Source organism: Cebus imitator, unplaced genomic scaffold (assembly GCF_001604975.1).
Source record: "Cebus imitator isolate Cc_AM_T3 unplaced genomic scaffold, Cebus_imitator-1.0 Scaffold58, whole genome shotgun sequence".
Classification (NCBI taxonomy): domain Eukaryota; kingdom Metazoa; phylum Chordata; class Mammalia; order Primates; family Cebidae; genus Cebus; species Cebus imitator.
Genome location: NW_016107373.1, coordinates 203547 through 216903, shown reverse-complemented (window position 1 = coordinate 216903; position 13357 = coordinate 203547). Strand labels below are relative to the sequence as shown.

The window sequence follows — 13357 nt, the reverse complement described above, 5'->3', positions numbered from 1 at the left end:
GCATGGTGGCGCATGCCTGTAATCCCAGCTACTCAGGAGGCTGAGGCAGGAGAATTGCCTGAACCCGGGAGGCGGAGGTTGCGGTGAGCCGAGATCGCGCCATTGCACTCCAGCCAGGGTAACAAGAGCAAAACTCCGACTCAAAAAAATAAAAATAAATAAAAATAATAATAATAATAATAATAATTTAATAGTCAGGAGCACAGGCTCATGCCTATAATCCCAGCACTCTGGGAGGCCAAGGTGGGCAGACTGCTCAAGTCCTGGAGTTTGAGACTAGTCTGAGCAACAAAGTGAGACCTATCTCTGTAAAAAAAAAAAAACACAAAACATTAGCTCGGTGTGGTGTGTACAACAGTAGTTCCAGCTACTCAAGAGGCTGAGGCAGGAGGAGTGACTGGACCCAGAAGGTTAAGAGACTGGGCTACTGCACTCCAGCCTGGGCAACAGAACAAGACCCTGTTTTAAAAAAAAATTGTCATAATAATAACAAAAAACCTTTGAGTTTTCCATAAGAATCAAGTCAATGTAAAAATATCTGAATGGTATGTGGGGTGGGGGTTGGGGTAAAAGAAGAAATAGAAATATTACCAAAAAAAAAAAAAAAAATGTATTTGGCGCAATTACTTTTGCACCTACATGCTATATGCTTACATACACATATATAAAAAAATATTACCAAAAAAAAAAAAAAAAATTTCTGGCTGGACACAGTGGCAAACGCCTGTAATCCCAGCACTTTAGGAGGCCAAGGCAGGAGCACTGCTTGAGCTCAAGCAACACCAGCCTGGACAACATGGTGAAACCCCAACTCTACAAAAAAATACCAAAATTAGTGAGGCATGATGGTGCAAACCTGTAGTCCCAGCTACTCATGAGGTTGAAGTCGGAGGATCACCTGAGCCTGGGGAGGTCAAGGCTGCAGTCAGACTTGATCTCGCCACTGCACTCCAGCATGGGCAACAGAGTGAAAGCCTGCCTTACAAAATAAATAAAATACAAAAAATTTCCATTTCAGCCGGGCGCGGTGGCTCACGCCTGTAATCCCAGCACTTTGGGAGGCCGAGGCGGGTGGATCACGAGGTCAAGAGATCGAGACCATCCTGGTCAACACGGTGAAACCCCGTCTCTACTAAAAATACAAAAAAATTAGCTGGGCATGGTGGCGCGTGCCTGTAATCCCAGCTACTCAGGAGGTTGAGGCAGGAGAATCGCCTGAACCCAGGAGGCGGAGGTTGTGGTGAGCCGATATCGCGCCATTGCACTCCAGCCTGGGTAAAAAGAGCGAAACTCCGTCTCAAGAAAAAAAAAAAATTTCCATTTCAGGCTGGCCACAGTGGCTCACACCTGTAATCCCAACACTCTGGGAGGCCGAAGTGGGCGGACTGCCTGAGGTCGGGAGTTCTAGACCAGTCTGGCCAACATGGTGAAACCCCATCTCTACTAAAAATATGAAACTTAGCCAGGTGTAGTAGCAGATGCCTGTAGTCCCAGCTACTTGGGAGGCTGTGGCAGGAGAATTGCTTGAACCTAGGAGGTGGAGACTACAGTGAGCTAACACTGCACCACTGCACTCCAGCCTGGGCAATAGAGACTCTGTCTCAAAAAAGAAAAAAAAAAATTTCCCATTTCAAATCTAAAATCACTGTACCAAAAAAACACTAAGCTTAATAATTTGTTATGTGTAAGTTGTTTTGCTTATAAAATTATCACATACTGGTATACAAAAAGAATATGACAAAACCATCACCATTCTGAAAGCTAAAAAGTTTTCCATTTCCTCCCCCATCCTTAATCACAGAAAGACTGTTCTGTGATTAGTGTACTCAGCAACAGTATAGCCTCAGACCCTTCCCTGATATATCTGTCACTAACCCTGACCCAACAAACAGTCAGATTTCTGACCACTCTTCCAATCAAGTCATATTTTCAGATCCCAAACTAGTTCTGGAACTTAATTGAATTTCTTAGTTACTAACATTATACTCTAAGTCTATACTTTATTTAAGCTCCAGTGCTGATTTAAAAATCATTATGTTGGTTGGGCGCGGTGGCTCACACCTGTAATCCCAGCACTTTGGGAGGCCGAGGCGGGCTGATCACAAGGTCAAGAGATCGAGACCATCCTGGCCAATATGGGGAAACCCTGTCTCTACTAAAAATACAAAAATTAGCTGGGCATGGTGGCATGTGCCTGTAGTCCCAGCTACTCGGGAGGCTGAGGCAGGAGAATCGCTTGAATGCGGGAGACAGAGGTTGTAGTGAATCAAGATTGCACCACTGCACTCCAGTCTGGTGAAAGAGTGAGACTCCATCTCAGGGGGAAAAAAATGAGTATGTTAGCTGGGTGCAGTGGCTCACATCTGTAATTCCAGTGCTTTGGGAGGTCGAGGCGGTGGCTAACCTGAGGTCAGGAGTTTGAGATCATCCTGGCCAACATGGTCAAACTCCCATCTCTACTAAAAATACAAAAATTAGCCAGGCATGGTGGCAGGCACCTGTAATCCGAGCTACTTGGAAGGCTGAGGCATGAGAATCGCTTGAACCCAAGAGGTGGAGGCTGCAGTGAGCCAACATCGCGCCACTGCACTCCAGCCTGGGTGACCAAAAACAAAATCAGCATGTTGAACAAATTCTGGTTAAAGGAAGGTGTTATTATCTGTATGGAATCCACTAAGTTCTGTCCTCATCTTTGTTCCAGTGGTGTCCAATCTTTAGGCTTCCTTGTGCCACACTGGAAGAACTATCTTGGGCCACAAATAAAATACACTTATGATAGCTAATGAGTTTTTTTTTTAAAGTCTCATGTTTTACGATAGTTTATAAATTTGTGTCACACTAAATTCAAAGCCATCATGGGCTACATGCAGCCTACAGGCCGTGAGTTGGACAAGTCTGATGTAGAGTATTCCTCCCAACTCCCTGCAACACACACACACTCATCCCAACAGCTGTAAGAACTAGGCAGCAGCTAGTTTTAGTGGGAGATAAGCCTGTCTTGGAAAATAGCTAAGGAGAAAGAGCTGGAAAAGAGGGCAAGAAAATATTTCTAGCTTCCAAGGGACAGATATTTTACAAATGTTATCCCATAATGTAGAAAAGAAGCCATCACCTTTCTGAAAGCAACTTTTTCAGATCTGCATAGCAGGCCTCGTGCAAGAAAGTTAAAAAGACAGCCAGGGAGCACACCCATTCAGCAGTTAGCCCATACCTGTAGCTTTATACTTCCCTCTCTGGACTATGTCTTCACTCTAAAAAACCAAGGAAAGAAAAATAAGTGGGCCATGCCTATACGTCTCATGACTTCAGATATATAGCCTCTTTCCAAAGAAAAGCCCCTTTGTCACTATGGCATAAGACAAAAATACAGAAGTACTCCTCCCTCTCCCTTTTCAGTCAATACCTTAAAGGTAAGTTGCATTTAGTATCTCAAGGCTGATTTTAACACACCATCAACTTAAAAGATGGGGAAGTAAAGTACTAAAAGGCTTAAAAGAATCTTGCCCCAAAATGTCATAACGAATAGCAAAACAATGATTAGAATTTATGAGGTTGAATTTCAGTACATCTAGGTCACCATAACAATCATTTTCAACATCTGCTTTTGGACGGGAGACTAAGAAAAGCTGAAGGCTGTGTAATTCTTTTAGCAATTAAGGATCATGTTATTAATGTGGAGAGACCACACTATTTCCCCAAAGCAACCTTCCTGAATACATAGGTGCCGGGCATGAGACTACAAAAGCAACCAAGTTCCTGCCACTGTAAATGCATCTGGGTGGCCCAAGGGCAGCGGTGAACCACTGAAACCAAAAAAATCAAAAGATGGGGAAGTTAACAGAAGGTAAAAGCAAACAGAGGAACCACAAAACCAATTTGTTTTATTTTTAAACATTATCGAACAATCTTGCAAGTAAAGATTGATTCAATAAAACTGCCCAAATTCCTACAAACTTCTATGTACAACTCCTGCCAGCTGTATTTCTGTCTGGCTCTCACTACAGACAATAAACTGTTCAAAGTCACCAAGGACAATGTCTACATTGGAAAGTACAAGAATTCTGAAAGACAAAGCCAGACACAGAACTAATCAGACACTGCCTATCCTCCCTGAAGACAAAGACATTTCTTAACTGGCATAAAATAGGTGCTCAAGTACTAATGTAACTTTTCATGCAGACTTAGTATCCAATTCTGCTAATGAAGGAGTGATACTTCCAATAATGTTAAGGGCAAAGTTTAAATGCATATAGAGAACTTTGTAAAGCATTTACTTGGATCTGCCTATACCATCAAAAATTAGCAAGAAGAAAGGAACTTCCATTTACTAAGTTCACAAACTTCAATCCTTCATCATTATGACCATTTAAGGTGAGAACTATGCTAAGGATTCAGATACTAGGGAAGATAACCTGCTCATGGCTTCTTGGTAGGCCTGTCTCTCTAGAGAATTGTGACCATAATCTAGGAGGTACCAACTTTTACTGAGATAGTGTGTCTTGAGAAGGCTCTGCAGTGGTTACCACAGATGGTAGACAGCAAGTTAAATTTCTACTTGTTAGAGTTGTTCTGGAAGATACAAAGGGCAAAGAAAAGGCCAGGCAACCATGTTTCCCCCAAATTCTGCATGGAACACAGTAATTTCTACTTGTTAGAGTTGTTCTGGAAGACATAAAGGGCAAAGAAAAGGCCAAGGTACCATGTTTCCCCCAAATTTTGCACAGAACACAGTTTGAGGAACAGTGCTATCATGTGATTGGTTTTCACAGGCGTCACTTCTACTCTCTGAGACCAGACTCAAGAGTATAAGCTAGTCAGGGAATCTCCAGGATAAAAAGAGTAAAAGGGAGACCTGGAATTGTTAAGGAAGACCAATATATGAAAGGATAAGCGTATCTTAAGTCCCAGAGAACACAGCAGCCCTTAGGAGGCTAGGAACATCTTAACTGCCAGGCCAAGAGAAAGAAAAAAATGAATTTCTTTGGGGAAAAAAACAAAAAACCACAAAGCTCCACATTAATAGGGTATTACCCTACTCCTAAGCCACCCAAAGACTTTTTAAAGGAGACCTCAAACACACACACACACACACACACACACACAACACAACACAACACAACACAACACAACACTGTAATCTTCCACATAGGCTTCTGTCACCTGGAGAAGGGCAAATAAACAGCCCAATACACAGACAAGGTTTTATTTTTGTTTATGAGACAGAGTTTCACTTTTATTGCCCAGGCTGGATGGAGTACAATGGTGCCATCTCGGCTCATTGCAACCTCCCACATTGGGGTTTAAGCAATTCTGCCTCAGTCTCCTGAGTAGCTGGGATTACAGGCATGTGCCACCATGCCTGGCTAATCTTGCATTTTTACTAGAGACGGGGTTTCACCATGTTGGTCAGGCTAGTCTCGAACTCCTGATCTCAGGTGATCCACCACCTTGAACTCCCAAAGTGCTGGTATTACAGGGATAAGCCACTGTGCCTGCCTCAAAAAAATGTATATATATTTTTAAAGCTCTGTCTTCCCAGCTTTGCTTTTCCTGTGTTATTTTATTGCCTATTCTGTGAGAAAACTGAAATGCTGTAGGGAAAGTGAAAAGCTGAATGGAACCTAAAAGTTTTGACTGTTTTACATCTTTCATTTCTGCGGGGAACTAAATAGCACATGCTCCATGAGGAAAGCCTAGACTATGTTTGTACTGTATTTCCTTGGAGCTCCATCGATGTCTGTTTCTATTAACATTATCTCCACCTTTCTCTATCACGACGCAAGGACCGGGAAGTATACAGGTGGTTCTAAGGAGGAGTAAAAAAGCTAAGAGGTTAGCCAAGCATGGTGGTGCATACCTGAAATCCCAGCTACTTGGGAGGCTGAGGCAGGAGAATCACTTGAACTCAGGAGGTGGAGGCTGCAGTGAGCAGAGATCATGCCACTGCACTCCAGCCTGGATGACAGCGAGACTCTGTCTCGAATGAATGGATGAATGAATGTATAGATAAATAAATAAAAGCTAAGAGGGGGCAGGGTGCGGTGGCTCACGCCTATAATCCCAGCTCTCTGGGAGGCCGAGGCAGGCAGATCACGAGGTCAAGATCAGTACCGTCCTTGCCAACATGGTGAAACCCCATCTCTACTAAAAATACAAAAATTAGCTGGGCATGGTGGTGCATGCCTGTCAGCCCAGCTACTCGGGAGGCTGAGGCACGAGAATCACTTGAACCCAGAAGGCAGAGGTTGCAGTGAGCCAAGATCACGAGGCTGCACTCCAGGCTGGGCAACAGAGTAAGACACTATCTCAAAACAAACAAACAGAACACGATAAGAAGTAGGGAGAGTGGCGAGAGCAGGATGAAACTAGCTGAGGGTTCCAATATTATCTGCCTGTGATAAATGTTTAAAGATATTTAAAATACAACCTTGTAAGAAGTTTTTAAATTGTTCTTGACTGACAGAAAAAAGCTCTCAGATCCCCTAAAAGCCTTTCTTAGAATAGGCAAAGTAGTAAGCTCTTTATAAAAATGGCTCAATGTTTTCTACTGGCCTATACAGCTTGTATGCTGCTGAGTAAATGACAAAACATTGTCTTTCCCAGGATGACTGGCACTGACTCAGTCACCAACAGTTGCTCTTACATAGCACGTACTAGATCATAAACTCCAGAGACAAGGGCCTGTGGCACAATGATGTTCGATGACCTACATAAGTCCTAAATCCATGAACTTGGCCTCATTAGTGAGACTCACTTTTTTTTGAGGGTCTCACTCTGTGGCCCAGGCTGGAGTGCAGCAATGTCATCTCAGATCACTGCAACCTCTGCCTCCTGGGCTCGAGCAATCCTCCCACCATGGCCTTCCAAGTAGCTTAAACTACAGGCACATACCACCACACCCAGCTAATTTTTGTAGAGAAGGATTTTCACCATGTTGCCCAGGCTGGTCTTGAACTCCTGGGCTCACTCACATGATCCACTCCCCTTGGCCTTGCAAAGTGCTAGGATTACAGATGCAAGCCCCCACTCTGGCCAACTCATTCTTACTAACAATTGTTAGTAAGCAACCTTAATAATTCCTTGAAAAACTTTTTTGATATAAGACAGAGCTAACAAGGAATTTGGCCAGGAAGAAAAAGAATTTAGCTAGGTGCAGTGGCTCACATCTGTAATTCCAATACTCTGGGAAGCTCAGGTGAGAGGATCGCTTAAGCCTACAAGTTTGAGGCCAGCCTGGGCAACATTGTGAAACCCTGTTTCCACCTAAAAAGAAGAACAACAAAAAAAAAATTAGCTGGGCATGGTGGCATGTATCTGTAGTCCCACCTACTTGGAAGGCTGAGACGGGAGGATTGCTTGAGCCCAGGTCAAGGCTGTAGTGAGCTGTGATGGCACCACTGCACTCCAGTCCTAGGCAACAGAGCAAGACCATCTCAAAAAATAAAACAAAACAAAAAATAACTTTCATCTCCTTGTATCTTTTCTCATCTGCAAAACAGAGATAGTGTACGTATTAGGATTAAATACAAAGCACCCAAAACAGGTCGTAGTATATGGTAAATGCTCAAAAAATGTTAGCTCTTATTGCCACTTTGCAAATGTCTGGATATTTTTCTTTACTTTTAGAAAGAAAAATACGTTAAATACATTGATGATACGTTAAATACATTGATTTTGAAGACAGAAAAATTTGTTGTTCAAAAAACCATGTCAAAGCCAGATGTAATACTGGTTAATTCTCTATTGTATTGAATTACTTCATCTAGTTCTCATATTTCCCAAGAGATTACCTCATATTTCCCAAGAGGTTACATTGAGGCCCAGGAGAGACTGACAGCAGGGGGCTGCCTCTCCCTCCTCTGTCTTTGACCTGAACAGCCTCACTTACATGTTTAGGTAAAAAAACACTTCTGCTTTTAAGATCATTTAAAAAGGATCAACTGGGAAGCAAACCTCTCACGGGCTGGAGGCCTATAAACCCAACAATGCTTTAGGCTAAACTTCAGGCTAAATCATGTGAAAATGGACAAGTGAGATTTCCTGAAGACAGAAATACATGGCTTTCATCAGAATCTCTAAGGAATTCACAACCATTCTTAGAATGGTCCCCACTTTGACTTCCTATCCCTAGAGGATGGGACAAGATTAATCTGGACTAATACTAAGTCATCTAAAACTACAATTGTATTATCTCTAAACAGGTTTTTAAACAGTTATCTAGTTTAGTCCACATCACATACCTGTAAGAAGCCTGATTTTAACCTCATTTCAAAATGCTGTTAGTAAACTGTTTCAACTGACTTTCTCATTTATACTCATATCAACAGAACACCTGAATAAAAGTAACACATATCAGACCTTCAATTGCTGAACTTAATTCCCCAGTTTATCTACTGTAATTAGTAAAGTTTCTACGAATTTTTCTAAATTGAGACATATTTGAACTTTCTAGTTTTTTGAAGATTTCCCCCCTTGAAATTGTAGATACTTGGGTAAAAGCAACATGGTGTGCAGCACCCCCTCATTTCTTAAGTATTCCTTCCCGTTTTGATTTTTCTATTTCCCCAACTTAAATTATTTGTTTATACATATAACCATATTTTGGTTTCTCTTCTACCAGGATTTCTTCCATGCATACAGTAAAATGCACAAACACTCAAATACATAAAATTTTCTTTTCTTTCTTTTTTTTTTTTTTTTGAGATGATGTCTTGTTCTGTTGCCCAGACTGGAATGCAGTAGCCTGATCTCAGTTCACCGCAGCCTCCATCTCCCAGGTTCAAGCAATTCTCCTGCCTCAGCTTCCTGAGCAGCTGGGACTACAGGCATGCATTACCACGCCCAGCTAATTTTTGTATTTTTTAGTAGAGAGGGTTTCGCCACATTGGCCAGGCTGGTCTTGAACTCCTGACCTCAAGTAATGGGCCCACTCTGGCCTCCCAAAGTGATGGGATTACAGGCATTAGCCACCACGCCCAGCCTGAAATACACAGAATTTTCAAATTCAATATTATGCTATGTATACTACTGCACAGCCTACTTGTTTTCGTGTAACAATGATAAATATTTTCTTGTGAGCAGCCATTATTAAAGGGTCAGAGCCACAACTGGCCTAAAGCCTGACTCCGCCAATAGCATCCTTGCATATTCACAACCGATACACAGAAAAACAATTTCACAAAACCAACATAATTGTTAAATCCCCAGAAATCATACAAAAAAATGGAGTACACAGAAGTTGGCTGGGAGTGGGCTCTTTATTCTCCCCTCCGTCCTCCCTAATCTATCTCACCTCCTATTTAGTTATATGATCTTTCCATAAGTATATAAGCACCTAAACAAGAGGTTATCTCGCCTGAGAGGCACCCTATTTTAGAGGTACTCAGATGAGGCAAACAGAGCATGCAAAATACATTTTTTAAAATCTATTTTTGGCCGAGCATGGTGGCTCATGTCGGTAATACCAGCACTTTGGGAGGCCAAGGCAGGAACATCTCTAGAGCCCGGAAGTTTTAGACCAGCCTTGGCAACATACCAGGACCCTGTCTCTACAAAACAAACAACAACAAAAAAACAATCAGCCAGGCATGGCGGCGTACATCTGTAGCCCTAACTAATCTGGATGCTGAGGTAGGAATATAGCTTGAGTTCAGAAGTTTGAGGCTACAGTGGGCCATGATTGTGCCACTGCACTCCAGTCTGGGTGACAGAGGAAGGCCTTGTTTCAAAAAAAATTAAAATTAAAATTAAAAAAATCTATTTTCCTATTTCCTCCCCAAATGCTCATACTCTAGGTGTAACTCTCAAATCCCCCATATTTCCTCTCTCCTCCCTCAAGCAGCTCCCTACTGTGGTGAGAGTTTGGAGGTGGGGAGGAGGAAATCTAATTCTTTCTATCATTCCTGTTTCTCTCCCATGACAGTACTGTCCATAGTGGACAACAAATTGCTGGATGTATAGCAGCAATTTACATATGGTAGCTAAGCTAATGCATAGCTTTCTCTGGGCAGAATTACTAATGCTTCTATCTTTGTAGTTTGAGCCCAATGTTCCAGGCATATCAGTGTTAAATATTTGCCTGGTGACTTCTACCTTCAAAGGCACAGGGAATGATGCACAGAAGTGATACACAGAAGTAAGAGAAGGATCCATAGAGGCAGAGGAAGTGGGAGCTCTGAAACCACACAGGGGAGGAACCAGCCACAAGGACTGTGACACCAGACAAAGTACCTAATTCAAACACAAAGGCTCACTCATTCGACCTTTCCATAATATTCATGTATCACTTGCACAAATTTGGCATGTTCTAAGGCCACAGTTCCTCTTTAGTTTCAACTGCCCTGCTATGAAGCCAAATCTGTCTCATCCAGTGAGTCACTACTGCTCCTCTTTCCAACTGCATTTTGATTTCAGCCCACTTGTGCGGCTCATCAGGGCTGCACCATATGTTAGTACAATGTAGGCAGAATATGACTAATTTTTTTTCTCAAGCACTGTCGGAGTTACTTTTAAAATCACCTTATAATCTTGATGTCTCTTGCAGAGTCATTATAATATATAACCTTTGAAAATGACTTTATAATTATTTTTCTGAGTGTTCAAAGGAGGTTCTCCAGCATTTTCATTCCCATTTTTCAGATGAAGGAACTAAAGGGAAGATATTGGATTAAGAGACCTGGGTTCCACAATCAACCACTGGGACTTGGACTTTTTTTTTTTTTTTTGAGACGGAGTTTCACTCATGTTACCCAGGCTGGAGTGCAATGGCGCAATCTCGGGTCACCACAACCTCCGCCTCCTGGGTTCAGGCAATTCTCCTGCCTCAGCCTCCTGAGTAGCTGGGATTACAGGCATGCGCCACCAGGCCCAGCTAATTTTTTGTAGTTTTAGTAGAGACGGGGTTTCACCATGTTGACCACGATGGTCTCGATCTCTTGACCTGGTGATCCACCCGCCTTGGGCTCCCAAAGTGCTGGGATTACAGGCTTGAGCCACCGCGCCCGGCCGAGGACTTGGACTTTCTTGAGTCACAGTGCTGAATTTGGTAAAATAAGGCAGCTTGTAAAATGCTTTTTTATTGGGAAACTCAAAATATTACTTTGCTTCTATTTATTATTTACTATTATTATTATTTTAGACAGAGTTTCACTCTTGTTGCCCAGGCTGGAGTGCAATGGCGCGATCTTGGCTCATCGCAACCTCCACCTCCTGGGTTCAAGCAATTCTCCTGCCTCAGCCTCCTGAGTAGCTGGGACTACAGGCATGTACCACCATACCCAGCTAATTTTTTTTTGTATTTTTAGTAGAGATGGGGTTTCACCATGTTGACCAGGATGGTCTCGATCTCTTGATCCACCCCCCCCCCCCCCCCCCCCCCCCTTTTTTTTTTTTTTTTTTTTTTGAGACAAAGTCTCATTCTGTCACCCAGGCTAGAGGGCAATAGTGCAATCTTGCCCCCTGCAATGTCTGCCTTCTGGGTTCAACATGGCAAAACCCCATCTCTACTAAAAATACAAAAATTAGCTGGGTGATTCATGTGTGAATTGGACTCTAAGGGAAAAAAAAAATTAGCTGGGCATGGTGGCGGATGCCTGTAATCCCAGCTACTTGGGAGGCTGAGGCAGGGAGAATTGCTTGAACCTGGGAGGTGAGCTGAGATCACGTCACTGCACTCCAGCCTGGGTGACAGAGTGAGACTCTGTCTCAGAGAGAGAGAGAGAGAGAGAGAGAGAGAGAGAGAGAGAGAGAGAGGGGGAGAGAGAGAGAGAGAGGGAGAGAGAGGACTGAATGGCTCATGGACCACAAATGTTTTTCAAATTGGTCAAGATCGGGAGTGAAACTAATATTCTAATACACTAAAAGTAAAATAGAGATGATCTGCAGATTCTGCTAGTTATTGCCATATTCCCCCATATTAATTTTAAAAAAGGAAGGGGAGCAGTTGCTCCTACCTCCTCTAAGCAACTTGCGTCCTTCTCCAGCAATAATAGCAGTAATAGCTGCTACAGCTGATAATTAAGCTCATCTCAAGAAGGTTTCGTAAATCTTCCAGGTATTGAAGATCCTATGTTTATTCTAGTAATTGCTCAGGGTAACTGTTTGGCTGATATTACAATTATTAAGGCCTCTCCATCTCCATTATTTTTTTTATTTATTTATTTTTTTTTTTGAGACACAGTCTTGCTCTGTTGCCCAGGATAGAATGCAGTGGCATGATCTTGGCTCAGGGCAACCTCCACCTCCCAGGTGCAAACAGTTCTCCTGCCTCAGCCTCCCCAGTAGCTGGGACTACAGGCCCAAGACACTACATCTGGCTTATTTTTTATCTTTCAGTAGAGACGGGGTTTTGCCATGTTGGCCAGGATGGTCTTGAACTCCTGACCTCAGGTGATCCACTTGCCTCAGCATCCCCAAGTGTTGGGGTTACAGGAGTGAACCACTATGCCCAGCTTACTAATAATATTTTTCAATGGATAATACCACTTGCAAAATATAAAAAGGGATATATCTCATCAATATTGAACACTGGGCTGAGCACAACAGCTCACACTTATAATCCCAGCCCTTTGGGAGGCCAAGGTAGAAGAACTGCTTGGGCTCATATGTTCCAGACCAGCCCAGGCAATACAGTAAGACTTATCTCTACAAAAAAAATTTTTAAATTAGCTGGGTGTAGTGGTGCAGGCCTGTAGTCTCAGTTACTAGCAAGGCAGGAGAATCACTTGAGCCCAGAAGGTCAGGGCTGCAGTGAACTGTGATCATGTCACTGCACTCCAGCCCGTACAACTGAAAGAGAACCTGTCTTAAAACAAAACAACAGAGGCCAGGCGCGAAGGCTCACCCCTGTAATCCCAGCACTTTGGGAGGCCAAGGCGGGTGGATCACAAGGTCAGGAGTTTGAGACCAGCCTGGCCAATATTGTGAAACTCCATCTCTACTAAAAATATTAAAAATTAGCCAGGCATGGTGGCAGGTGACTGTAGTCCCAGCTACTCAAGAGGCTGAGGCAGGAAAATCACTTAAACCTGGAAGGCGGAGGTTGTAGTGAACTGAGATCATGCCACTGCACTCCAGCATAGGCGACAGTGTAAGACTCTGTCTCAAAAAGCAAAAAAGAAAAAAAGAACTGCCGGGCGCGGTGGCTCAAGCCTGTAATCCCAGCACTTTGGGAGGCCGAGGCGGGTGGATCACGAGGTCAAGAGATCGAGACCGTCCTGGTCAACATGGTGAAACCCCGTCTCTACTAAAAACTATAAAAAATTAGCTGGGCATGGTGGTGCGTGCCTGTAATCCCAGCTACTCAGGAGGCTGAGGCAGGAGAATTGCCTGAACCCAGGAGGCGGAGGTTGCGGTGAGC

The 13357-nt window shown here is 43.2% G+C and overlaps 1 protein-coding gene across 25 annotated transcripts in view; it reads right to left on the bottom strand.

The window, feature by feature from the left end:
* Positions 1 to 13357, bottom strand: part of CELF1 (CUGBP Elav-like family member 1) — a 107339-nt gene that overhangs the window by 47027 nt on the left and 46955 nt on the right. For 23 of the 25 annotated variants that reach the window (XM_037738782.1, XM_037738783.1, XM_037738784.1 and 20 more), the window contains exon 2: positions 3212 to 3251. The exons of the other annotated variants lie outside the window; for them this stretch is intronic. The gene's annotated coding sequence lies outside the window, so the exon portion shown is untranslated. The remainder of the gene's footprint in view (positions 1 to 3211; positions 3252 to 13357) is intronic. 25 annotated transcript variants of the gene reach the window in all.